The sequence below is a fragment of the Asterias amurensis genome, chromosome 6 (genome assembly GCF_032118995.1).
Source record: "Asterias amurensis chromosome 6, ASM3211899v1".
NCBI classification, from domain to species: Eukaryota; Metazoa; Echinodermata; class Asteroidea; order Forcipulatida; family Asteriidae; genus Asterias; species Asterias amurensis.
Window position 1 is genome coordinate 15,562,587 of NC_092653.1, and position 27,495 is coordinate 15,590,081.

The 27,495-nt window shown below is 40.2% G+C and overlaps 1 protein-coding gene across 3 annotated transcripts in view; it reads right to left on the reverse strand.

Annotated features, from left to right (window-relative positions):
- LOC139938473 (uncharacterized) overlaps positions 1-27,495 on the reverse strand; it is a 61,512-nt gene that overhangs the window by 25,071 nt on the left and 8,946 nt on the right. Inside the window, exon 1 of one of the 3 annotated variants that reach the window (XM_071934026.1) lies at positions 6,895-7,294. The exons of 1 other annotated variant lie outside the window; for it this stretch is intronic. The gene's annotated coding sequence lies outside the window, so the exon portion shown is untranslated. Of the gene's footprint in view, positions 1-2,602; positions 2,642-6,894; positions 7,295-27,495 lie in introns of those variants that run through there. One more of the 3 variants, XM_071934027.1, reaches the window with a different exon arrangement.

Genomic DNA, 27,495 nt, shown 5'->3' on the forward strand with positions numbered 1-27,495 from the left:
GGATGCGGCGATTCCCCAATGTGCCAATGCACAAATGATATAATTATCAGGGTAATAATGGTAGCGGCAGTGGTTACAAACTCCCTCACCCCCGGGGCCTGACAGGGCTACAACAATGATGAATGCACGCTGCGCTAAATGGAGAAGCACTTTCCCTGAATTGAAAGTCTACATTGTAGCTAGCTCACCCATTTTATATATAAAATTTTAAAAAACTTGGAATGCAGTACGTGTAGGTGTTTTAACTGTCCCCAGGCCAAATTCTAGAGTGAGTCTTTAAAACTGACTGGTATAAACCTTCCCTAAATACTTTAGTTTCATGCTCAAAGTTACTCATTTTGTTTTGGCCCGTCAACAAAATTATGAAGCTGTGTTCCCATCATGGAGCAGCTCGGAAAATGTGAGCTTCTGAAACTGACAGGTAAACCTCCCCTTAATGCTTTGGTTTGACTTTGAGATTATTTCATGCACAAAGTTACTCATTTTGTTTTGCCCCATCGACCAAATCTGGGAGATGTGTACCATCATGAACTTAATGCTACAGAGTGATATTAAAAATAAAGGGAAAAAAACCTGGAACGCTAATACATTGTACATGCAGTAGGTATTTTAACTGTCCCCAGGCCAATTGCTACAGAGTGAGTCTCAACTGGTAGTAAACCTCCCCTAAATAAAGATCAAGCAGGGGTGTCCAAATGACACCTTTTTTTTTCAAACTGTTGTTTGAACCTTACTCATCGCCAAAACTAGTCAATGGAGTCTCTGAAACTGACTGATAAATTCCCCCCAGAATATTTTGGTTTGAGAGAGTTTTATACACACGTTACTCATTTTGTTTGTCCCATCAACCAAATTGAGAACCTGTGTACCCATAATGGAGCTCGGAAAGTGTGAGTTTCTAAAACTAACTGGTAAACCTCTCCTGAATATTTTGGTTTGAGAGCGTTTCATCCACAAATTACTCATTTTGTTTGACAAATTGTGAAGCTGTGTATCATCATGGTGCTAAATGTTACAGAGTTACATATAAAATAAATGTAAAAAAATCTGGAATGCTATATACAATATGCAGTGGGTGTTATAACTGTCCCCAGGCCAATTGCTACAGGGCGAGTCTCTAAAAACCATGCTAAAACTGACTGGTAAACCTCCCCCTAAATATTTTTGCTTGTCGAGCGTTCAGCCACAAGTTACTAATTTTGTTATGTCACGTCAACCAAATTGTGAAGCTGTGTACCCATCATAAAGCTCGGAAAGTGTGAGTTTCTAAAACTAACTGGTAAACCTCATGGCACTAAATGCTACAGAGTGTTATATAAAATAAATATAAAATAAATCTGGAATGCTATACATGCAGTAGGTGTTTTAACTGTCCCCAGCTGGTAAACCTCCCCTAACTGCCTAAAAACTTTGGGTTGACTTTGAGAGCGCTTCATGCACAAAGTTACTCATTTTGTTTCGCTCTGTCAACCAATTGTGAAACAAAATGGAGCTAAATGCTACAGAGCATATAAAATAAATCTTTAAAAACCTGGAAAGCTATACATGTACATGCAGTAGGTGTTTTAACTGTCCCCTGGCCAAATACTATGGGGTGAGTCTCTGAAACTGGCTGGTAAACCTCCGCTAAACGCTTTGGTTTGATTTAGAGAGCGTTTCATGCACAAAGTTACTCATTTTGTTTTGTCTCATCCACCAAAAATGTGAAGCTGCGTACCATTATGGAGTTAAATGCTACAGAGTGATATGCAGTACATGTAGGTGTTTTAACCGTCCCCAGGCCAATTGCTACAGAGTGAGTCTCAACTGGTAGTAAACCTCCCCTAAATAAAGATCAAGCAGGGGTGTCCAAATGACATCTTTTTTTTTTCAAACTGTTGTTTGAACCTTACTCATCGCCAAAACTAGTCCATGGTATCCAAATACTCATTCAAAACTGACATGTATATCACTGTACACAAATAAATTTGGCCTTTGAAAAAGACTCTGCTGGGGTCCAAACATAAGTGGCCAATTTCATAGAGCTGCTTCAGCAAAACATTTGCTTCAGCACGTAAATAGCTCGCTTATTTTTCACATGTTACTGGCAAAAATTTCATGCCATATAAACATATATATATTGCTTGTGACTGGTATTTAGCTGTTGTTTACTTAGCATAACAATTGAGTGTAGTCTTGGCCGGTAATCTGATTTTACTAAGCAAGGATTTTGCTGCTTAAGCAGCTCCATAAATTGGGCTTTGGCCATGCACAGTATCGTCAGGTCAATTTTGGTTTGTAAGCAGCTTGCAACAGCTAATTCTATTTTCTCAAATAATGTGTGTGACCAAATTTTAAATCCACCCCCTCCATGAACCCCTCAATCCACCCCACCCCACCCCACCCCACCCCAACCCAAATAATTTTAAAATATGTACAGATTTCTGTTGAGGTTGAACATTTTCTAGCAGGCCTATAAATGTGTGCATTTATTTTATTTACAAACGCAAATTACACAAGGCAAAGATTTGACACAAAATTCAAGGCAATTAGAAGAAGAAATGGGTTTACACCACAAAAGGATATTTAACTCAGCGGTAAAAAATACAAGCATCAAACTCACCGACTCTGTTGAATTAAATCTCTCGATCTTCAAACACCACAGGACACCTTCAAATGTTCATAAGGAAAGGCTCTGAGAGTTTGAATGTCTCAATCAATAACATGAGTAAACCATCGCTCTGAGCATCTCAACCATGCAGCGTTTTTTCCACTAAGTAAGACATTGCCATCATCATCACAACGCAAAAAAATAGGAACAAAACACAGGAAGAAAAGAAAAAAAAACACTGGTGTTTTTTAATGGGGGGGAAAAATCCTGAACGAAAATGTCAAGTCTTTTTGATTGTCGTTCATGTTATCTCCGTGGTTCAAACCTCACACAACCCTCAGAGGCAACGCAGAAGAGAGAAAAAGCTGCAAAAAAGACTAGAGCCCACTCTGCCCGGGTACCGAAACGCCATTTACACCGCACGCCGTGCTTCCTAAAGCAGCCCGGGCAGCCACGGGCGCCGGAAGGAGTCGTACTTGGCGAATTGTGCAGCGAAACCAGAACCGGTGTTGCGCCTAGGGCTGGCTGTAGCCAATACTGTAACAAGTGGGGCGGTGCGGATATGTGTCCACTTCTGCACTGATATGTAGACCACTACCGTCGGAGCATGGCTGCATTTTCCCAGCTCTCTCCTCTCCTCCTCTCCTCTCGGAGAGCTTGGGGAAAGTCGTCACAGCGGTATGACTTTTGGATGAGTTATTAATCAGGGGCGTGGAGAACTAAGACTATCAGCCACTGAACACTGGGCTGTAAGCACTTGAAAACCGATCTAAATTATCTCCAGATGCAGACGGAAACCCGATACAACAAACGGCCTGAGCGTCGGAGGGGAAAAAGGGGGTAAGACATCATCGGTAGATTGTGCCCTTATACCTCATTCTCGTCTCTCCCTCCGCTCTCACCAGAAAGAGCTAACAATATTAATATCACTCACAAAAACACAGAGCCACTATACTGTATAGCCAAGCATCTCTACAAAAATGACTAGTTAAACTCCCTATGGGCTTGTAAAAACTTTGTTTAGCTGGATGGGTTTTATTATCACACACAAAAAAATAGATCAAATGTCAGGCTCGTGAAAACAAATTGAAAACTAGACATGACATGGCAGTGTTTTCCTTCCCTATAATTCATCTGTTAAAGGCACAGGACACCTTTGGTAATTGTCAAAGACCAGTCTTCTCACTTGGTGTATCCCAACATATGCATAAAATAACAAACCTGTGAAAATTTGAGCTCAATTGGTCGTCGAAGTTGCGAGATAATAATGGAAGAAAAAACACCCTCTAATTCTGAGGTCTCAAAATCAAATTCAAATATTTTAGTGGAAAATTACTTCTTTCTCGAAAACTACGTTACTTCAGAGGGAGCCGTTTTTCATGTTTTATACTATCAACAGCTCCCCATTACTCATTACCAAGTGAGGTTTTATGCTAACAATTATTTTGAGTAATTACCAATAGTGTCCAGTGCCTTTAACTTACACTTTGCTTTTATTGACACCCTAAATTGGTCAACTTCATTTTACAGGAAATTGTAAAATTAGACAATTTGTGATAGAATGTTGAGCGGTTTGAGTAACAGTGACAAAAAGAAGATAGTTTAACCCAAGACCATCCAAATATTTTGGAGAAATCTCCTTGACCCCATTCCCACTGGACCCCGCATTGATCTCCCAATTCGAGAAAAGGGCGATCAAGACCCCGAAAGGGCGATCAAAGGGCCATCAAAGAAAAAATAAGCTCCAATGGGAACGCGAGTGCCATCAGGATTTTACCGTGCAATTTTGATCCTCCTCAGGAGTAAGATCAAAGCGGGATCTGATCGCCCTTGTGGATTAATGGGCAATCAAAAGTCTAGTGGGAACGCAAAGGGCGATCAGACCCTGCAATTTGCTGGCGAACAGTGTTCTTTTGAACCCACTTCCGTTCCCCAAAAAGGGGATCAGTGCGCGATCGTACTCAAGTGGGAACGCGACTGCGATTTCACGCCTGCAACTAATCTTGTTGCGGAATCCCGATCTCGCAATTGTGGATCCAGTGGGAACGCGGTCCTTGTCACAACAGAATCAAACCCTGGTTGCCCTTGGTGGTGAACCATTCTGAAAATTTGAACAACACAAAAAGCCTTCCACCTTGCCAGGAAAAAGATGTCATTTTAGAGCACACTAGTCAAGGGAAAACCCAGTTTGAGAATAAACCATATCAAATTACACTAATCTTTAATCTGGACACTATTGGTTAAATACTCAAAATAATTGTTAGCATAAAAACTTACTTGGTAACAAGCAATGGAGAGCTGTTGATATAACTGTGAGAAACTAAAGTAGCATAGTTAATTTTTGGAAAGAGGTAATTTCTCACTCAAATATTAAAAGACATCAGGCCTGAAGCATATTGTAGGCATCTGAAAGCACACAAATTTGTGCAACAAAGGTGTTTTGTTCTTAATTTATTCTTTTGCAACTTCAATGACCAATTTGGTCCAAATTTTCACAGATTTGTTATTTAATGCAATATTGGGATACTCCTTCAAGTGAGAATACTGTTCTTTGACAATTACCAAAGGTATCCAGTTCCTTTAAGGAAGTAACAAGGGGGAAAAAACACATTTTTTTACATCTTCTTGAAGTTATTTTTTTTCTCTGAGGTAGGCCTGGAATTTCAACTATGAGAGGGCAAGGCCATTTTCATTTTGCAAGGGGTACATCCATTGTACAATCTAAGGGTTTATGGGACACTTTTTGAAGGGGCACCTAGGCCAATTTCATAGAGCTGCTTAAGCAAAAATATAGCTCGCTTATGTTAATGGCAAAAACTTCATGCCATATACATTGCTTGTGACTGGTATTTATCTGTTGTTTACTTAGCATAACCATTGAGTGGAGTCTTGGCCGGTAATCTGATTTTATTAGGCAAGGATTTTTTTGCTTAAGCAAAATTTTGTGCTTAAGCAGCTCTATGAAATTGGACCCTGGGGGCACCGGAGACCATGGCCTCCAAGCCACGTCGGCAGACGGAGTGAGGCCTAGATTCGTCTATTTCCTCTTCTCCTATATCTAAATCCACAACAAGTTTTTTGGACTTGAAAAAGATTGGAAATACCTGACCCTGTGATAAGCACTGCCGACCCAAATCTAGCCTTGATTGAGGCGCACTGGTTTGATGGAACAATTAAGTCCATTTTTGTCTCACACACCCAGCTTACCCCACGCTTACTGCGTGGACACCATGTTACACAAGTGCTCAATGTACTCTATACATGTACATAAACTGAATGGCTGTACACTCAAATCTCACACAAAATATAATGGGCTGGATGAGAAAAGAACTTTCCAGATAGATTAGGCCAAGTGAAAATTCAGGGAAATGCTGGTGGACAGTGAACGAGCAAGCTACTGTAATAACTGGGTCCAGTTTCATAGAGCAGCTTTAAAGGCAGTGGACACTATTGGTAATTACTCAAAATAATTATCAGCATACATGTAAAACATCACATCACAAGGTAACGAGTAATGGGGAGAGGTTGATAGTATAAAACATTGTGATAAACGGCTCCCTCTGAAATGACAGAGTTTTCGAAAAAGTAGTAATTTTCCACGAATTTGATTTAGAGACCTCAGATTTAGAATTTGAGGTCTCGAAATCAAGCATCTGAAAGCACACAACTTCGTGTGACAAGGGTGTTTTTTCTTCCATTATTACCTCGCACTTTCGACGACCAATTGAGTTCAAATTTTCACAGGTTTGTTATTTTATGCGTATGTTGAGATACACAAAGTGAAAAACTGGTGTTTTACAATTACCAAAGGCTGTCCAGTGTCTTTAATGATGGTTCAACAAGTGTACAGTGAGAACTCAAACTTGAGTTTTCTCATGTGATTGCCCAAGCCATTGTACCACACAAATTCAAGTAACTTGTCAATTACTTTTTCTAAAAAAAAAAGCATTATAAAAAGCAGATAATGTCCGACAATATAATCATCCATCAACAACACAGGCTTGTTAGTTTGTTTATTTGTTTGTTTACTTAGATGATCTTCCCATCAAGGGAACTTGGCAAACTCCCACAGGGGGATATATATAAACACCAAGTCTGCTTCAGCCAATCTCTCTCATACAAACATTGGTTTAAACGTCTATGATTATGAATTGCACAAATCAAGAACTTGTGAATCAGTAACTAGACGACAATACTTATTCTAGTCACTGTGAAATCAGCGGTTTAGCTTAGTAGTAATGTAGAACCCAGGTCCCCAGGACTGTAACAATTGTGGATAGGTACATGTAGGTATACAAACTTACCAACAACACAAACAGTAAGTTTCTTCCACTAGTGTTTCAGCATCTATCCTACCAGTAGTTGCACACTGTTTCACGGATAAACATACAATGCCTATAAAACTGATACTGTTCCCACAGCCAAGTTACAGCCGAGTGAGGGGTAGGGTTATATGATAATTTCACCTAACCCCGGCCACCACTTCCTCAGGCTTTTTGTCAGACAGGGACTTTCATTTCCTGTTCAACCAAAATATGATATCTGAAGGAAAACATGGCGGGGTTTGTGTTACATGTTTATTCACCGAGCATTTTTTGCAGTTTCTGATGAAGAATCCTTTCACTTTTGGGAGCGGTTCTCGATTCGGAATAACATTCTACCACAGAAATATTTTTTTTAAATGGGATTTGACTGATTTTCTTTGGAAGAATATGTTCTGGTTGTTTGTTCTGTTTGTATCTGCTGCACAGGTTCTTCGAAAACACCCTAGATACAATCAACCTTCAAATAGTTGTCATGTTTTCAAGAAACAACAAACTTCTGATTTCGAAAGCTGGGTTTTTCTGCATGATTATTATATATTTCTGGTAATGAAAACAAGGATGCCATATAAGTGAACTTAATCAGTGAAGCTGTAAGCCTGAAGAAACCTGTCAAGAAGGGTGCTTGCAATGTGAACCAGAAACACCAAGGCTAACCCCTACTCCTCACAATAAGTGTTCTGGGTTCTGTTACAAGTATTACCAATCTCAGTACACTGTACCTACTGCTTCATGTCCTATTTAATAATAATAATAATAATAATAGTAATAACCGTATTTATAACGCGTCTTTTGCCAAAGGATACAAAGCGACAGGTATTATTACTGCAAGGAGTGGGGCGAATTTTGAGATATAAGACCTAATCCTTAAGCACCATGTAATGGTTTACAAGGTGCTGTGGCACAATATGCTGCCAATCCAGCCAGGAACACCGGGGCGAACCCTTTCTCTTTTCGATAACACAACACATGGGACCAACGGCTCTACAACCCATCTGAAGGGCGAAGCAATGGTTGTGTGTCTTGCTTAAGGACACAAGTGTCACGGCTGGGGATTCGAACTCAGAAACACCAGAGTTTGAATTCGGTGCTCTTAACCACTCAGCCACGAAACTCCCATCGGAGGACAAAGTTGTAATAAAGTATCTTGCTCAAGGACACGTGAGTCAACACCGGGACAAGAACCCCCACCCTGCTGATCAGAAAGACCACAGCTACATGTAGAGTCCAGTACTCCTAATCGCTCGTCCACAACATTGGAGAATCAAATTTGTATTTAAACAAAAAATCAAATTTCTAACCAAGAGGGATATTTCAGACAAAACAATTTCACAGAATGCACCCTACCATTACAAACTTTATAACAAGAAAGCTTTTAGATGTTAGTTTTTACATCAGTTTGGTTTTACCCTAACACCAATCTGAGTACTGTATTAGTACTTTCCCAAGTTCTGTGGGGAAAAAAACCCACAGGCAAATCACTTGTAACTTGTCAAAGCTACTTCACTGTGAAACTAGTAAACTTGCTAATTTACGTAAACAAAATATTTTGTATTTTATTTTGTTTTCACTTGTTTTAGGAAAACAACACTATCATTGGACCGTGATTTATAATAACTGGCCTGTGCTAAACAAAGTCAATGGTTCGGTGAGTGTTTTACACTCTGAACTCAATGCATTCATTACCGTCATGCATATATAACAACAGTGGTTTTTAACCCCCTGAGAAACTACAAGTTAAAAATGTTGTACATGTATGCACCAGACAGGTCGTCAAAAGGTTTTTGAACTCTCGCACTCTATCGCCCAAAATCTCACAGTTGAATTGTAAACTTTGGCTGTGCAGATAACATTTGTGATTAGACCTCATTAATTATAGCAATAAGAAGAATAACTCTAGTGTTTATATAAATAGTGCTTTATCTAGAGGTGTTTGAAGCGCTTAGCATTATTTATCTCCAGACCGGCTTTTCAAGTTTATGAATTATGAGACCATCTCACGTAACACCTAGTAAAGGCCGAGTCACACTGCAGCATTAATGAAAACGATAACGATCACGACGCAAAGAGAACTCATTCTATTGGTTGAATTGCTCCATGCAGAATACGCACACGCTCATTCAACCAATAGATGGTTCTCTTTGCGTCATGATCGTTATCGTTTTCGTTATCGCTGCAGTTTGACTCGGCCTCAAGGGTTTACAAGGTACTGCGGCACATTCAGCAGCCAGTGCCAGAAAAACCAGGGGGACTCTTTCTCTTAGCGATAAGTGTACTGGGTTCATTTACACAACACACAGGACCTACAGCTTTACAAACCCTCCGAACAAAAGATAAAGTAATAATGGTTCCATAAATGTCTCGCTTAAGAATATAATAATAATAACGAAAACTTATATAGCGCCAAAGTCCGCCTAAAAGACACTCAAGGCGCTTCATAGAGAAAAAATTTAAGAAAATAAAGGCTAAAAAACACTAAACTAAATAATTAATCATTAACAAACCTAAGAATTAAAAAAAAACAGCATACAATTTTTAAAAAAAAAACTAAAAAGTCTGAAAATGAACCATCCTTAAAGAAACACGTTGCCTTGGATCGGACGAGTTGGTCAAAACAAAAGCGTTTGTAACCGTTTTTTATAAAATGCATATGGTTGGAAAGATGTTTTGAAAGTAGAATACAATGATCCACACAAGTTTGCCTCGAAATTGCGTGGTGTTCCTTCTACTGTGCGAACTAACATGGTCGGCCATTTATGGGAGTCAAAATTTTGACCCCCATAAATGGCCGACGTGTTAGTCGACGAAGTAAAAGGAAAAACACGCAATTTCGAGGCATGTTTGTGTGGATCATTGTATTCTACTTTTACAACATCTTTCTACCCATATGCATTTTATAAAAAACGGTTACAAACGCTTTTCAAAGACCAACTCGACCGATCCAAGGCAACGTGTTCCTTTAAAACCTGGACCAGCCAGAAGCAGATCGTAGATTAACAAACCTAAGAATTAAAAAAAAACAGCATACAATTTTTAAAAAACACTAAAAAGTCTGAAAATGAACCATCCTTAAAACCTGGACCAGCCAGAAGCAGATCTAAGCAAACAAATTACAATATTGAGTCAACTTAAACCAAACAGCAACTAAAACCTGGAAGGCAGTACAAACATTTAAAAAACAAGTGGGTCTAAGGGTATTGAAGAAAGCCAGTAGCAGTTCTAAGCAAACACATTACAATAATGAGTACATTTAAACTTAAACCAAACAGTAACCAAAACCTGGAAGGCAGTACAATCATTTTAAGAAACAAGTGAGTGTCAAGAGAGGGACTCGAACCTACACTATGCTGATAAGAAACACAAGAGCGAAAGTCCTGTGCGCTTGACCACTCAGCCATGACACACACACCACCCTCTGACCATAGACGCACAAGTCAAACTGCTTCTTCTTGTAAACACCAGGCCTCGAAATAACCCACAGCTAAGCTTACCCACAGCACCAAAAAGCAAAATGATGTGGTGCCCTGTGCTTTTGCCGTGGTGCCCTGTGCTTTTGCCGTGGTGCCCTTTGCAAAGTTGCAGTACAAACTAAACTTGTCTGCATAGAAAGCACCCTTTACCACAGGAAAATTGCTGTGCCCCTTCAAGGAACAGAATTCAAGGCCTGAAACACGTATAACAATAGAAATTTATAGGGGTTATAACCATGAAGAGCATTATAAGCAAGCAGGTGAAGTGTGCTAAGCTGACAATGATTATCACCCACCTTTCAAAAAGCCCCACACAAACCTATTCTCTAATTGTTTATCTCCTAATTAAACACCCTTCACAGGCAGAAGTCCTGACCTCCAGGCAGGCCAGTGCTCCTGTGCCACTCCATTGAGTATACATGTACACCCATATGGTTCACCCATGGAGCAATACCATGGTTCACCCCACTAAATAGGGACAGCACCGAGTGCAAGTTGACCGTTTGGTAATCATCCACGACCAGAATTCTCACTTGGTGCATCAAAACATAATGCACAAAATAACAACAAATTTGGCTCAGTTGGTCATTGAAAGTTGCAAGAGAAAAATAAAATAAATACACCCTTGTTGCACAGATTTGTGTGCTTTCAGAAGCCTCAAAAAGACGCCATAGTGAGAAATTATCTCTTTCTCAAACTCCGTTACTTCAGAGGGAGCCGCTTCTCATAATGTTTTAACAGCTCTACATTGCTCGTAACCAAGTACATGTAATTAGTTGTTATGCTGACAATTACTTTGAGTAAACACCAATAGTGTCCAGTGCCTTTAGTAGAGTCATTTGTAGACCCTCAAAATATCTATTACACAGATTTGAGAGCCCAATAAAAGGAGGTTAGTGTACAAATTTTGCCTACATGTACTAATTGTGACCTGGGGGTTGTTGACTTCAAACTTGAGATACATGTATTTTGTATGACATGGACTCTGATAAAAAAAAAACGTCCTACATTATTTGACCAGAAGTGTTGGGCCTTTTTTGAAGATCGATTCTCGGACTTTTGTAGGGGTGTTATTATTTGGAGGGAGAATAATTCACGTCGACTTCAAACTTGACATACATGTATTTTTTATGGCACAGACCCTGATAAAAGTGGTCCTACATTATTTGACCAGAAGTGTTGGGCCTTTTTTGAAGATCGATTCTTGGACTTTTGTAGGGGTGTTATTATTTGGAGGGAGAATAATTCACGTCGACTTCAAACTTGACATACATGTATTTTTTATGGCACAGACCCTGATAAAAGTGGTCCTACATTATTTGACCAGAAGTGTTGGGCCTTTTTTGAAGATCGATTCTTGGACTTTTGAACTATTGTAGGGGTGTTATTATTTGGAGGGAGAATAACTCACCAGTCCTCGCAACTCCCCATATCAAAGAGGATCAAAGTTCAAGATTCATTGGAAAAATTTTCCCGTACTGTAAAAAAGTTGTGAAACTTCTAAGTATTGTGATGTATTTTTGAATATATATTGCACTGTGTGGGTTTATGTACGTTATGTACTAAGGTGCACCCTTGGTACCCAACACAAAAGGTCACTCTAATATTCCAATGGCAGTTCCTTTTATTCAGGAAATGTGGCCTTGCCCCTTCCAGGTTGAAATTCCTGTCACATGTCTCATAAATTACTCAAAGATAAACGTTTCTACCTACTAACAATCTGTTAGGACCAGGAGAGGGGAGGGGGGAGGTATGGATGCAGAGCTGAAATATTTTATACTGGATGCAAGACCCCAGGCCAGCAATTTTAGCAAAAGCCAATAAACTTACAACAATTATTTTGTTTTCAAATGTCAATGTAAAGGCAAATGTCTTCATTGCCTTCATGAAGTTTCAGGTCTATGAGAAAGATTTATTTGCACCGAGCAGTTGGTTTCAAAGTCTATGAAGTAGTTTCAAAGTCTATGAAATGGCCTCTGCAGACCCTGTAATCATTGTCCTTTTAATATGTCATTGTCTCAATCAAGATAAGGATGACATAAATATGCAATAAAACCATGAAAGAATGTCAATTTATTTTTCACTGTTTTCAATAAAAACATGACCATGGAATAAGTTTATCACAGGTTTGTTGCAAGGTGTTTTTGATAAAAACTGAAGGAGGAGAATCTACTCTACTCTTCTACCAACAAACAAAACAACAGCAAAAACCAACAACCCACCAGCATCACCAAAATAACACACAACAAAAAACAACAACCAAATAAAAAATAAAAAATTGGTGCACTTTAACATAGCTCAGCCATGATGTTAAAAACCACCACCAGCGAACAAAATGCACCAGACTGTACCACAAACCTTCAAAAATAGTCCTCAAAATTTAATAATTGTTTTAAAACATTTCTTCTAAGCAACATTAAAATATTGGCTATTAATAAATTGGCTCACTTGGTTTTGAAACAAATGACTGGCAGCTGTCAAGGACAGCAAGAGCCAGTGAAACTTCATCTTCCAAAAGACTCCTGGTTCTGTAGTTGATTTTTATAGCCACAGTCTAAAAGTTTACAGTCTGAGAGCTCTGCACCATGACCTTTATAATCATGCATCTTCAAAAAGTACAGTACCCTGTATATCCACAATGACAATCGTACTTCTATATCGCCACCTCTGAAACAGTGACCAGACTATTTGTCCATCAAGCCTCAATTTGGTTCCATTACTTTGTACAGGGAATAAAAAAGGCGTCTCTGAGGTGTATCTGTATAGATTTACCACAGAGCGTCTGGGTTTGTCAAACAGCCTTCACGATGACCCATTATTAAGCACGGTCTACAGTTTACACAATATAGATTGTCTGTGTATACACACAAGGTGCTCTTTCTTCAGTGACAACACAAACTCGTCCTGGTGCCTGGTGGTATAATAGCCCTCTAAATAGTCAACACTCAATCAGTTCTGAACTCCACGAAGAGTTCAGAAGAAAATTTTCCAAATTAGGAAATTCTGTTCCAGTTTCTTCTCCCCCCACTGTTCTGACATTAATTGGGGAGCCGCCTCTGCTCTCCTAAAAATTTGAAATCTGTCCAACACCACAGATCCCCTTCTCCACAACACCGATATATCTAGGTTAATGACTAATGCCCCTGACAAAACCTAATACTAGCGAGCACACACGTGGGAGCCAGCACAAATTTACGGGCTCTCACTAGCCGGTGTACCCTTGCACGCTTCGCGAGTCTCGCTTTTCCGTCGCAACAAGCGCTGGTAAGAGGCTTCTGTGTATCGTTTTACGGTGTTCGTTTCATCGGTGCTCAGATACCAGAGACCGTTGTTGGATCTGCACCACACCACGGTATCGACCCTCTTATGACAGGAAGGCATCCGAGGCGTATCTTTTTGGCTTGTGTATCGGGTGTACCCTTACTGGGCCCGAGTTGTGTGGACTTGTGGGGTTTTTGTTTCACGCCGGGGTGACATGGATAGGATTGGGCTGTGGAGTGGGTGAACTATGGTGGGCAAACAGTTTGGACAAACACTTCTTCTCCGCTTCATAATATCCCCCCATCATAATCAGCCACGATTGTTGTTATAGTCTTAGTGCTGTGCTTGGTATTGTATGATATTCATGACCAGCATATTTCAGTTACCCCCATGTTACAGTCTGTGACACAACTTAGCGTATGGTTTAAGTGTATGAAATGTAGTCCGCCAACAAAACCACCGAACTATTTAGTACATGTTCATGCACTACACAGCCTGTTTATGTAATGCACCCCAACAGTGATTCAATGGGGACGCCTCCAGTGCTACCACATTTTTACCCCATATTTAACCCATTCACGCAACACTATACAATATTTCTATAACGTTAGCTAAGCCTCCACCCACAGGCCGCCCACCCAATACACAATACACTTATTAACTTCTACAATACAAACAATGTACCGTACGCACGTGTGCACATGAGGAAAACCACAACTTTTCATTGTGAGTGCTTCACCCGTATACCGTACCAGTCACCTAGCCCCAATTTCATAGAGCTGCTTACAAAGCAAAACAAGCAGCTTTACAGCTATAGGCACAACAAAATTTTACTTGCCAGAATAAGGTTATCAGCTAAAGTACCATTTATCCTGTACCATTTTGTGACTGGTATCCTGCTAATTTTTAATTGCTAAGCAGGAAATTGTTCAGCAATATTTTCTGCTTTAAAATCAGCTCTATTAAATTAGGTCTTGTACCCAATTTCATACAGGTGATTTTAAAGCAGAAAATATTGCTGAACAACTTATTTTCTGCTAAGCAAAAATTAGCAAGATACCAGTCTCAATTGGTACACAGGTTGAATGGTATTTTGGCTGGATTAATTGTCACCCAAAAAGTGTAGGATAACAGATTTGCCTATTTATAGGCTGATTCAAATAATAAAAGCAAGTAGTTCAAATTGCCCGGCTTACTTTAAAAAATTCTGAAAAAAATAGTACTCCAAACATTAGAAGAGAAGTGCCGAAATTCTTTTTTTATTGTTACCAATTTTGTATTTCACCCTGGGACATTTAAAAAAGTAAGGTTTATTTAGCAAAGCTACTGAATATTGGATTACTTGGGTTTCTTTCCAGTTGAATGATAACAATACTATAAGCAGTATAATTCATATTTATTATACACACACAAAATATTTTGATTTCAGTGTGCCCTCACTACATGGTCTCTACACGTCCCTGCAAATCAAATTCTTTCCCAATGAATCTTCAAAACCAAACTACCACCTCACTCCCCCCCCCCTTGCCTGTGTGACCAGGAGCGAAACCACTCCTACAACCCAAACCATGACACCACCATCCCAAACAAACTACACAAACCCCCACGTCAACAAGCCGGCAAACCCTTAACACAACACAGAAACGGTATCCTGTTGCCGAACAATGCAAGGCCCCCCTATCTTCACGCTCAGTACTTGGGTCCCCAGGTCATGGACACCTCATATTTTAATACAAAGGTCGTTGCAATTGTCAGCGTTCCTAGAACGGTGGTAGTAGCACACTCCCCTTTTTATGCCTCCTGACTGACTGGAGGACACATTGTTTTCCTATGAACCCAGTCTACCTCCATGGTTGTACTGAGTACATGTACTTGTGCTGGGTGTGACGAGAAAATTATACCACGGTGTGGCATGAATCATCTCACAAGAACCCCCACGTTTTTAAAGGAACACGTTGCCTTGGATCGAACGAGTTGGTCAAAACAAAAGCGTTTGTAACCGTTCTATAAAATGCATATGGTTGGAAAGATGTTTTAAAAGTAGAATACAATGATCCACACAAGTTTGCCACACGAAATTGCGTGGTTTTCCTTCTACTGTGCGAACTAACATGGTCGGCCATTTATGGGAGTCAAAATTTTGACCCCCATAAATGGCTGACGTGTTAGTCGACGAGGTAAAAGGAAAACCACGCAATTTCTAGGCATGTTTGTGTGGATCATTGTATTCTACTTTTTCAACATCTTTCTACCCATATGCATTTTATAAAAAACGGTTACAAACGCTTTTCAAAGACCAACTCGACCGATCCAAGGCAGTGTGTTCCTTTAAAAGGGAAGGTATTTACGGTTTGGGTACTTTTTGTAAGACACAAAACACAATGTCTACAGATTTACTCTAAATTTTATACATGGTTTAAAAATACTGATGGTTGTAAGCTTCCCACTAAAATATTGCTTGCTGAGCTGCTGTAGTTTTTTTTTTTTTTTTTTAAATGTCATGAAAAATTTATCATGTACAATGTAGGCTATTAATGCGATTCTCTTGAAAATATTGCGTGATTTTTTCCTTTTTTCTCTCAAAACCTTTCGCAAATGAAGCTGAAACTTCTAGAGGTAAATTAAATTAAATTCATCATCAGTTACAGTGAGTAGGGATTCATGTCATGGCCAAAAACTTGATCTGCAAAAAAGTATCAAAACCCTTTAAAAGCTTACAGCAGCTTTTGATAGTATTTTAAAAGCATTTTGAGAAATATTGTACTGCGTGGAATGTGGTTTAGGTACAACAACATAAGTTTTTACATGCCCCAAAATTTAATTTGAGAAGCCTTACGGTGTAGTAAAAAAGTTTCTCAGATTGTGTATTCCTATTGGGGATTATTCTTCCTGCATGGAAATAACTGATCTGAATTTTCGGCGATATCTCAAAAATGCGACCATGAAAATTTTAGATTAGTTTTGTTGTATGCTAGGATCTACATCCAAAAACAAAAGGCATACTTTGTTTTTGAGGCTATTTTCATTTGGTTTTCTCAAAGAGTAGATTCCGCTCCAGCTTTTTCAATCAACAGTTAGCACAAAATCAATCAGGTGAAAATGTTATCAAAATTATTTTTGAAATCATATTTTAGAGAACTCAACATGATGTTGAAACAGTTCAAACTTTGTATGTAGATTTTGATTTGATTTTACCAAAATTAAGAAATTGGGTTTTGGGGCATAACAACTGATCTTTTTACATTAAAGCCATTGGACACTTTCGGTAAACAGTATTGTCCAAGGCCCACACTTGGTGTATCACAACTTATATAAAATAACAATCCTGTGAAAATTTAGGCTCAATCAGTCATCGGAGTCGGGAGAAAACAACGGGAAAACCCACCCATGTTTCCGCAAATTTTGCCGTGTCATGACATGTGTTTACGTTTTCTCAAAAAGTAAAGCATTTCATGGAATAATATTTCAAGAGAAGTCTTTCACCATTACCTTCTGTAAACCCTGTAAGTTATTTGTAAATCTGTGAACTTTAAAAAAAAATTCTGTTCCGAAAGTGTATAATAGCTTTAATCAAATTACTTTCAAGTCAAATATTTAAAAAAAAATGCTTTATCGAAAGCCGCTGTAGGCTTCTGACAAAAAGTTTGTATTGCCATATATTTCAAGAGTGATCCCTTTCCCTTTCCCATTCCCTTTAATCATTACAATTGTTAATATTACTCTAGTTGACTAGGGGATAGTTTAGCATGCATTGTTGAATTGAGAGATGATGTAGCCCAACACCAAACTCATCATACGCAGACGGATTATTTCAAAATGTAGACGACTTTGTAAAACTATCCACGTGACTTACTGTAATCAGATTGTGACTGACAATCCCTGCACATTTACAAAACAGATTCTTTTACTTGTCCGTCAGGTTTTAAGTAACCACAAAATACTAGATGTCAAATTTACATTGGGGATTTGTATACTATTTGGTGTACCCATACAGTAAGCTCTCCTCTGTATACACGTATCTCAGTACTTTCTGGAATAAACAATGGGAGACTTTTGAGATGCTGGCAGCAGCAGACATCCTTTTTTTTCGGCTCTGAGCGTGCGTGCATGTGCTCAGTATTGCGTGCGTAGGTCTGAGCACGCGCAATTCTGGCGAGAACTGTGAAAAAGGACTGCCCACTCACAAACAAAATTAGTTGCAAGGTTTTAATTTACTCTTGGAATGGGACAGTCATCCCCCTCCCCCCCCCTCTCCTCTTTACCTTCCCTCTTTCCTCCCCCACACCTCACCCATGGGGACTACGATGCAGACAATGCAAACATCCAGCAACATTTTTCAAAGAACACAGCCTGAAATACACCCACGCAAAAGAACAATGAAGGCATGTTAATGTTGCCAGCACAACCAATGTGTAGTATACATTTGTGAGAAGGGAGTATGAAGATTGGGTGTCAGAATCAATAGACCACAAAGCATTATATAATGACTTCACAAGCCCAAACAGCGCCCTCACTGAGGTCAAAGGAAAATGTACCATTGCCTGAGACGTGTGCGGGGTGCGTACAATGCGTGCAGCAGGCCTTATGCTTCACGGAGGCAAAAAAGGCAATTGCCTCCATGCCCCCTGGTCAAAGACTTTGTGCCCTTGAAATGCTCAAGTACAACTTCCTAACAGGGTGCCCTTTACCAGGGAAAAAATGCCTTGGTGCCCTTGCCTTTGCAAAAACAAAGCAGCTAGTTTCCTTAAGCCTTTTTGAGGTACGGCGGACGTGATAGGAGTGTACTGTTTGGTTTGGGTGTATACACACAAATTTACCCAAACCTTATAGTGTTGTAGCATTGTGTCCGCCATATCTCAAAAAGGCTTATTGTTTGACCTCGGCGATAGCCGCCGCTGCAAGGGGGTCTATAGATTGTACAGACTTCTTGAATTGTGCATTACACTTTCCAATGAGATTTTCCTCCCATATCAACTCCCATAAAAACCATACACAGGCTTGAAATCTAACCTTACAAACAGAGCATAACCGAAACATGACAGGATTCTCCCCTTACCCCCTTACTGCACCCAGACATTTCATCGTCCCTAGAGAAAAAACACCTTCTCATTTTCACTTCTTTCTTTTTTCCGTTTTCTTTTTTTTTGCTTTTTTTTTTTCTTTTGAAACCACAGACCTCTGCTGACCTCAAAAAATATGTGGCAGCCCTGCGGGTTCTCACCATGAAGCCCGATATGCCAAAAATGTCCCCTATTGCCCCCTCACTCCCAAACCAAGGAGCTAGTATGAGATTAGGGGAGATAATATTTCAGGGGCCGCTCGTCAGTGGCTCTCACCTGTACTGTGCAAAGTAGTGGTGTCCGTGTGTTTTTATTTTGGCAAAGAATTTTTGGCTTGCATCAACCATTAATGGTGTGCACTGATACACCCTGTGAAAAAAAGCACTGCATGCTAGTGAGATCAGTCGTAAGATTCTCAAAACTTTCTAAAATCTTAGTTATAAAGTTGGCAATAGTATCCTGAGAGACTGTGACAATCTTCGAGACATTTTGGACCTGATTTAATTTTATAAACAAACAAAACTAAGAGCTTTTTTTTTTACTATATGTAATTGTAAGCGCTGTAAACATGCATTTAATTGTTAAGTGCACCAAATTCAAACTCGAGTGTGGGTTCGAATCCCCAGCCGTGACACTTGTGTCCTTAAGCAAGACACTTAACCATTGCTTCGTCCCTCGCATGGGATGGGACGTGTGTTGTGTAAACGCATGTAAAAGAACCCAGTGCACTTATCGAAAAGAGAAGGGGTTCGCCCAGGTGTTCCTGGCTGTGGCTGCTGTATGTGCCGCAGCAACTTGTAAACCCTTAAAAGGTGCTACATAATTGGGTCTCAGAACTCATCACTGCAATAACCTATCTTTCTGTAAGTTTGTATATCGCCTTGAGTACCTTGTTTGGTAGATACCTGCGCGCTATATAAGACTTCAATATTATCAATGTTATTGTTATAGCTGGCTGGATGTGTGCACTGGAGTGTGTCAGTGTTGTGGTTGAGACCACATCGGTTCTTCTCAGAACAAACTCTTCCCCTAAAAAAGAGTTAAAAACATGATTGCACCCGCAAGTTCCCTACCAGATTTTGGCTCATAATCAACACCATGCAAAGCTTCCAACATCGATTATGTACTATTCCCTTGAAACCAATGTTTTCTCCTGAAGACAATTCAAATTCTACATCATTAGTTCTTTTCAGTAACTACATGTACCACAGCCTAAAAGTAAAGATTTTGGTGTTAAAGATTGTTTTCCACCATACAAAGTTTCACAATCTATGTGTATAAAAGTATATGTTGGGCGCAATCGGTCAATCTGCGCGATCAACCGGATCGCGCTGCGCTATTAAAAAATGAATTAAGATCAATTGGTTGCGCAGCAATCGGTCGATCTTGCAACAATCGGTCGATCGCGCAACAATCCGGCGATCGCGCATTGAACATCTTTGCGCGATTGACTGATCGCGCTACGAGTATTTTTTCCAGTTATCAGCCGATCGCGCAGGAAAGGCTTTGCGCGATCTACCAATCGTGCGGGAATGGGTTTGCGCGATCGACCGATCATGCAGAAATGGTTTCGCGCGTTCGACCGATCGTGCAGGTAAATTCCTAGCCTGGGTGCGATTTCTCAAAGCAATAAAATTCATTGCAAGACAAACTTTCAGTATCACCATAGTGACTAGAACAGACTACATGTACAATGTAGAGCAGACCAAAGCAGATTTGAGTAGACTAGAGCAGACTGGAATAGACTGGAGCTGACTAAAGCAGACTAGAGCAGACTGGAGCAAACTGGAGTTGACTAGAGCTGACCTCTATGCTAGAACAGACTACATGTACATGTACATGTACGTAGAACAGACCAAAGCAGATGGAGCAGACTAGAGCAGACTAGATCAGACTGGAACAGACTGGAGCTGACTAGACCAGACTGGAACAGACTGTAGTAACAGGCTGGAACAGACTGTAGTAACAGGCTGGAGCTGACTGGAGCAGACTACATCATACTGGTGGTACAGACTGGAACAGATTGGAACAGATTGAAACAGATTGAAACAAACTTGAGAGGACTGTAGCAGACTGGAGCTGACTGGAGCTGACTGGAGCAGACTGGAACAGACTGGAGCTGAGTGGAGCAGACAAGAGCAGACTAGAGCAAACTGGAAAAATTTCAATTATATACATGTAGTGTACGTATGAACAAGTACACTGTACCTCCGCCAATCAAAGTTTGATGTACAGTATCAAACCCTGAGTGGTTTAGCAGTAAATTATGAGAAAAACCACAACCATAGGGCTTGAATTTCACATGCCATCATGACTATAGCTTCTTGTCTTGCTCTTTCCCTTCAGTGGGCGACTCTTAAAAAATATATCCATACATTCCCTGATTCACAAATGAATGTTCCCAATTCTTTTGGAAAATGAAGGTCTGTAAACTTGACAAATGAGCTAAATGATCACAACGCATGACTGTATTTGTTTGCGATTTTAAAAACAAGTCCAAGGTCTACTCAAGTACATGTTACAGCCATTAATTACAAGCTACAGGTAGGACGCAGTCCTTAATTTATTTTTGCATTGCCTAATGCCCCAAATATTTATTAGTATACAAAATAAACAGAGTGCCTGATCATCAATTTCGAAGGGGGGAAAATATGACATGTTGATACATGTACATCTACATAGTAGGCAGGGGGGATCTGTGACAGAACTACCGTATACACATTTTAACAAGTTTACCATAAAGCTTCTAATTTTCCAATGGAACTGCCCTTTGCAAAAGGGGCAATTGAATACTGCTGGCCTCCAATCCTCTCAAAGATGAAATTTGAGACATCATTTAGCTTAAAATACTCATAAAAGCTGCCTCTAAATCCCCTCTACCCTACACCCCTACCCAATTATAACCACAACCACAACCGAACCCCAACCTAAGCACCCACAACCGAACCCCAACCTAAGCACCCACAACCGAACCCCAACCTAAGCACCCACACCCTCACTCAACAGCCATGCTGTACGCATAATAATAATAATAATAATAATAACAAGTTCTTATATAGCGCATTTCACAATAAACTGTATCAATGCGCTTTACATTAGTCCCCTGGTCATTGGGCCAATAAACATCCCTTTAATCTTTCTCAGCTCCCATTAGGGAGTATACAGCCCCGAGCTGCCGTGGCGCTCTGAAAGCTTTTCATTCACAATATCAACCTCTACCCTCGCAGGTACCCATTTATACCCCTGGGTGAAGAGAAGCAATTATAGTAAAGTATCTTGCTCAAGGACACAAGTGTCACGACCGGGATTCGAACCCACACTCGGTGAATTAGCACCAGAACTTGAATTCGATGCTCTTAACCACTCGGCCATGACACTCTACATGACACTCTACATAATAATAAATGCTTCTCTTAGGCACTGGACACTGTTAGTAATTGTCAAAGACCAGTATTATTGGTTGGTGTATCCCGTTATGCATTAAAGACACTGGACACTATTGGTAGTTGTCAGAGACTAGTCTTCTCACTTGGTGTATCTCAACAGATGCATAAAATAACAAACCTGTGAAAATTTGAGCCCAATTGGTCGTCAAAGTTGCGAGATAATAATGAAAGAAAAAAGCACCCTTGTCACACGAAGTTATGTGCTTTTAGATGGTCGATTTTGAGACCTCAAATTCTAAATCTGAGGTCTCGAAATCAACTTCGTGGAAAATTACTTCTTTCTCAAAAACTTTGTTACTTCAGAGGGAGCCGTTTCTCACAATGTTTTATACTATCAACAGCTCCATTACTCGTTACCAAGTAAGGTTTTATGCTAACAATTTTTTTGAGTAATTACCAAGAGTGTCCACTGCCTTTAAATAACAAATCTGTGAAAATTTGGACTTAATTGGTCATTGAGGTTGCAAGAGAATAATGAAGGAAAAAACACCCTTGTTGCACATTTGTACATGTATCCTTTCAGATGCCTAATAAATGGATTCAGGCCTGAAGTCTTTTAATATTTGAGTAACAAATTACGTGTACCTCCTTCTCAACAGTCACATCATTTCAGAGGGAGCTGTTCCCACAGGTTTTTGAAATTTCAACAGTACTCCATTGCTCATTAACAGATAATTTCTTATGCTAACAATTATTTTGAGTATTTACAGATTTATCAATCCACAGTGCATTTAAACCATGTACGTGTACATGTGCACGTACACGTACACAACTACAGGTAAACTAGACAGAGAACAGCCAAAACAAAGGTAGAATTCTACCTGTCAATGAAAATACATATTGTGCATTCTCTCCCCCCCCCCTCGCTAGAGAGTCTATAGAGTAATGCTACATGATGTATAGTATGGCTGTAGTTTATGATATTGGGAAGCTTTGTCATATCGCATTGCAGATGCCTGAAAATTACAGTCGGTGTCATATCTTGTCCCAGAAGACACAGCCATGCTCTGTTCCACTTCGTGTTTTCCTCCTTTTTTTTTTAACCATCTCGCCTCGGATCGGAATTAACAGGTTTAGATAAAAAAGATGGAACGATCCCTAAATCCTGGCTAGCTTGTTCTGCACGGTGTCATTTAATAATTTGGACGTCGTCAACACTTTGATGGAAAAGGTTCTTGCCCTCTGTGGATTAACGTGTAAACCACACTCAACCCACCCAACTGAAGAAAAAAAAGTTTAACAGTACGGAGTTCACATATAAGTCAATAAACTTGGTGCTTAATGTTGATAACCTGTACAGATAAAAGGCACACTTGTGTGGTGTAGCCTTTTTTTTTCAGTGTATTATAATACAATCTTAGTTTGGGTTTTCGGTATTATAACCTTGACGCAAGTTTTGCACCTCGGATTTATGACTTAATGGCCAGGGTTTGCCCTTAACTTGGCTAGCCAGCAGCACCAGTAAGCTTGTCATTTCACTGGTCCGTCTGCTTTTTCAGTAGTCCATGTTTCAAATGAGCGTTCTGACTGGTCCTCAGGTGTTTTAACTGGCATTTGGCCGGCGGAGAGGGAGAATGCTGCAGGCCCGGAACTACATGGTGACCACGGAGGCCATCTCTAATGCCCCTGGTCTTAAGCTTAGTTTCCCTACAGAGGTTTTCCAAACGATATGCCCTACGCAAAATTGAAAAATGGCCTTGCCCTCTCAATAGATGAAGTTCTAGGCCTGCAACTCCAAAAGGGGGGAGCAGAAGAATAGAACGAATCAGAGTAGTCTCATTCACAAACAAAACATGCCTGTTGCATACTTTACCCAACTTAAATTAAATAACGTTTGGGTTGAAATATTGTGCACACACCCAATGGGTGCAAAAGCAAAAAAACACCCATTTTAATAAACCCCCTGTCCCACCCCATCACAAGCCTAAAAATAACACATGTACCTCCCATCCTCCCAAACCCCACCCTTCCCCCGTGATGTCTAGGGGCAGTGCAATTATGTTGACCAGCCAAGATCCTAATAACAGCCTCCTCCGAAAGTCCTTCAAACCCCCAACTACATACATAGCCCACTTCCCATTACATAGTCCACTTCCCATTCATCCCGCTCCAAATTTGATAGTCAGACCCCACGTTTTCCCCTCGATGTATATGGGCAGTGCAATGCTAAGACCATTATGTGGACCGGCAGGGATCCCAACAACAACCTCCTTCCCAAGACTACACATTTCCCCTAACTCCCCCCCCCCCCACCTCTACATGTACATAGTCCATGTAGGATCATTCCACTCAAAATTTGATAGTCAGACATGAGACACCGGACCATAAATCACCATCAGAGTCTCACCTGCCCCGAACCACTCTCAACCATCTCCCTAATCAGACGCAGAATTACACTGGTCTCCGCTTACACGGGGAGCCAGCTCCCCAACACTGAAGGAAGGATTTCATCATTTCTTGCTATTTGCCCCGTCATTGATAAATGACAACCACTATATGGGGGGCTCATCTAAGTTGCCAAGATAAAAAAGCATAACCCAAAAAGCACAGAGATACACGAAGAGTTCATGCTTTGTATAGGTCTATAAATGTACGTCAAGAGCAAAATGATGTGCGCACTCGGACTGTTGTTATTTGATATACTGGTTGCGATGTGCACAGAGGTGAGCGGGGACAAACACGTACTACATGTATGTGTGTGAACGGCTAACAACCACAACCCCACATTCTCTTCACTAAAGACAGCTTAGTTTTCATGGGCAAGGCCACTTTCCCTGATGGGGCAACTCTAGCACATACACAGGCCTGTATGCTTCAATTTTTGAAACGGCAAGGGCACCAAGGTATTTTCTCCTTGGTAAAGGGCAATAACTACATAGATGAGGAAATTATATATTTCTATTAAAGCATTTAAAGCGCACCAAGGCAATGACTTAGAGGCAATGACCCTCGTTGCCTCTTTTTTTTTTTTTTTTTTTTAAAAGAATTAGACAAGTGTCGATGGATCACATGCCTGCAAATGTCCCAGTACAACACCAGAGTCATAGAGTTGCTTTAAAGGCACAAAAAATAGCCAAGCACAACAAAAAGATGCTTACCAGAACAGGGTTATCGGCCAAAAATACCATGTCACATACCATCTACGACTCCATCCTGCTTCTTTTTGCTTAGCAGTGTGAACATATGCACTATTGACTCAACACAGAGACTTAGGCTCAATTTCATTAATAACGAAATTCTGTAAGCACAAAAACTTGCTAAGCACAGGAAATATTGCTTAACAAAAACGGGTTACCAGCCCAAACTAAAGTGTATAAATAACAATGTTGTGGCTGGTGTACTACTCAATTTTTGCTTAGCAAAGCAACTTTTAAGCAGTATGTTCTGCTTTTAAAAAGCAGCTCTATGAAATTGGGCCCTGGACTGCAACTTGTAACACAAGACTGATTCCTGGGCAGTCTGACTGACATTACATGAATCCGCATAGGACTACACTGAACAAGTGTTGAACTACCTAGGAACCTGCCTCTTCAATTATCCACAATCTGAGGTGTTTTGATGAAATATGACCACAGTAATAAAGCTATCAGCTTACTGCCTGGAGGGTGATGAGGAGGGGCTGGTCTATTGTTGATTGGTTGCAAGTTGATGACGGAGTGCAATAAACCTTTGTCACACTGGCACCATCTTGGACTGGTACCTTGCCTTGTGAATTCAATGAACTGTTTTCTCAGTCATACAGGATGTACCATACTAATTGTTACTTCCTGTTCCAATCTTAGTCTCAATTCTTAATTTGACAGACGCAATCAATATCTACTTGTACCATCTGACCGTCCATCTACGAGACTACCTGGAAGAGGGGGTTCCCAAACACTGACCCCACCCACTCATCCCCCACCCACCCCACCCACCCCAAAAATTAAGGAAGGGAAACAATTTGAGTCACTTATACATCACCCTACAGATCAAACATTTGTTTAATGATTAGAATAGAATGCTGCCAGGCACCCAGTATACACAAAGTCAATAACCGTTTCAATTCCAATATCACAAAAAAGAACCAGACTGCTGTCATCCAGCAGCTGTTTTGGAGAAAAAAACAATTGCTGCACAAAATGGTAACCATAAAGCAGTCAGCTTGAACAAGGCGACAGCATTTTTATCAAAAAGAGAAACGGTCGACATTGGACAGTCAATTTAAACGATGCAACAAGTTACACAAGACTTGTTTACAATCAAAAGTACATTTCAAACATTAATCATGACATTGGAGTGCACTAAACCACATGCTGTCTCTGGTACAGTATACTTTTTACCTTCCCATCAACACAACAATATTCTTGTTAAGCGATATCTTCAGAAAGTGAGCATCAATGAGATCAAACAGAATTCAATATTACATGAACTAAAAATGTTTCCAGGGCATTTAGGTTCTACTACAGAGGGAGATCCAATCACCAAATTGTTCCATTTTCCTTTTCTTCTTTTACACTAAATGAACCCTTCACTTGGTCACTTGGGAGATTCGCAGCACATGCATTTTTCTTTACACTTCTATATTATTTTTTTTGTTTTCCGATACTTTCGGTGAAACGAGACAGGGGATGGCAAACTGCAGTAACCGATATGACTTTGCTAGTAATGAAAGTGATGCTTGCTGACACACTGAGACAAATGAATGATGCCTCGTTGTTCCGTTTCCCAAGTAGGACCACGGCCCCGTTTGGGCTTCAGATGACTTTGGGCAGGTGTCGGAGTATACGGAAAGGCATAAATTTGAGACGGGCTTGCTCATGACAGTGTGAAGGAGGAGAGGAAAGAAAGACGAGAGGGAGACACCCCAAAAAAAAAAGAGAAAAAAAGCTTGTAAATTGGGGCTTTGACGAAGGCGGCCGTATGAAATCTCGCTGGCGATGAAATATTATAAGCAATATGGACGGCTTATTATTATCATCAAGCGGATTAGGGGGGTTCCGATTGCACACGGACCCATCAAACTGTCGTTAATAATTGATGGCAATTGAATCAACAAAGATGCGACATTCAGCAAAAAACATATCAAGTTTTGTCTCGTTACGAGTTGGGTTTCCTGTATTATGATCAGTTTATAGCGCAGTCATCTTTTTTTTTTCCGTTTCTCAATCAAATCTACACAACTACTAAGCCTTTAGTACATTAACTACACAGGGCCAAATTGCTCTGCTTACTGTTAGCAAAACAACTGCACTTACAGAAGCAGGAAATTCCGTGCCAACGTCAAGCGTATTTCAGAGTTACATGAAGCATGGAATTTTTATGTGTGATCCACGTAACTAGCCATTCAGTTCTTTGCTAACACAGCTA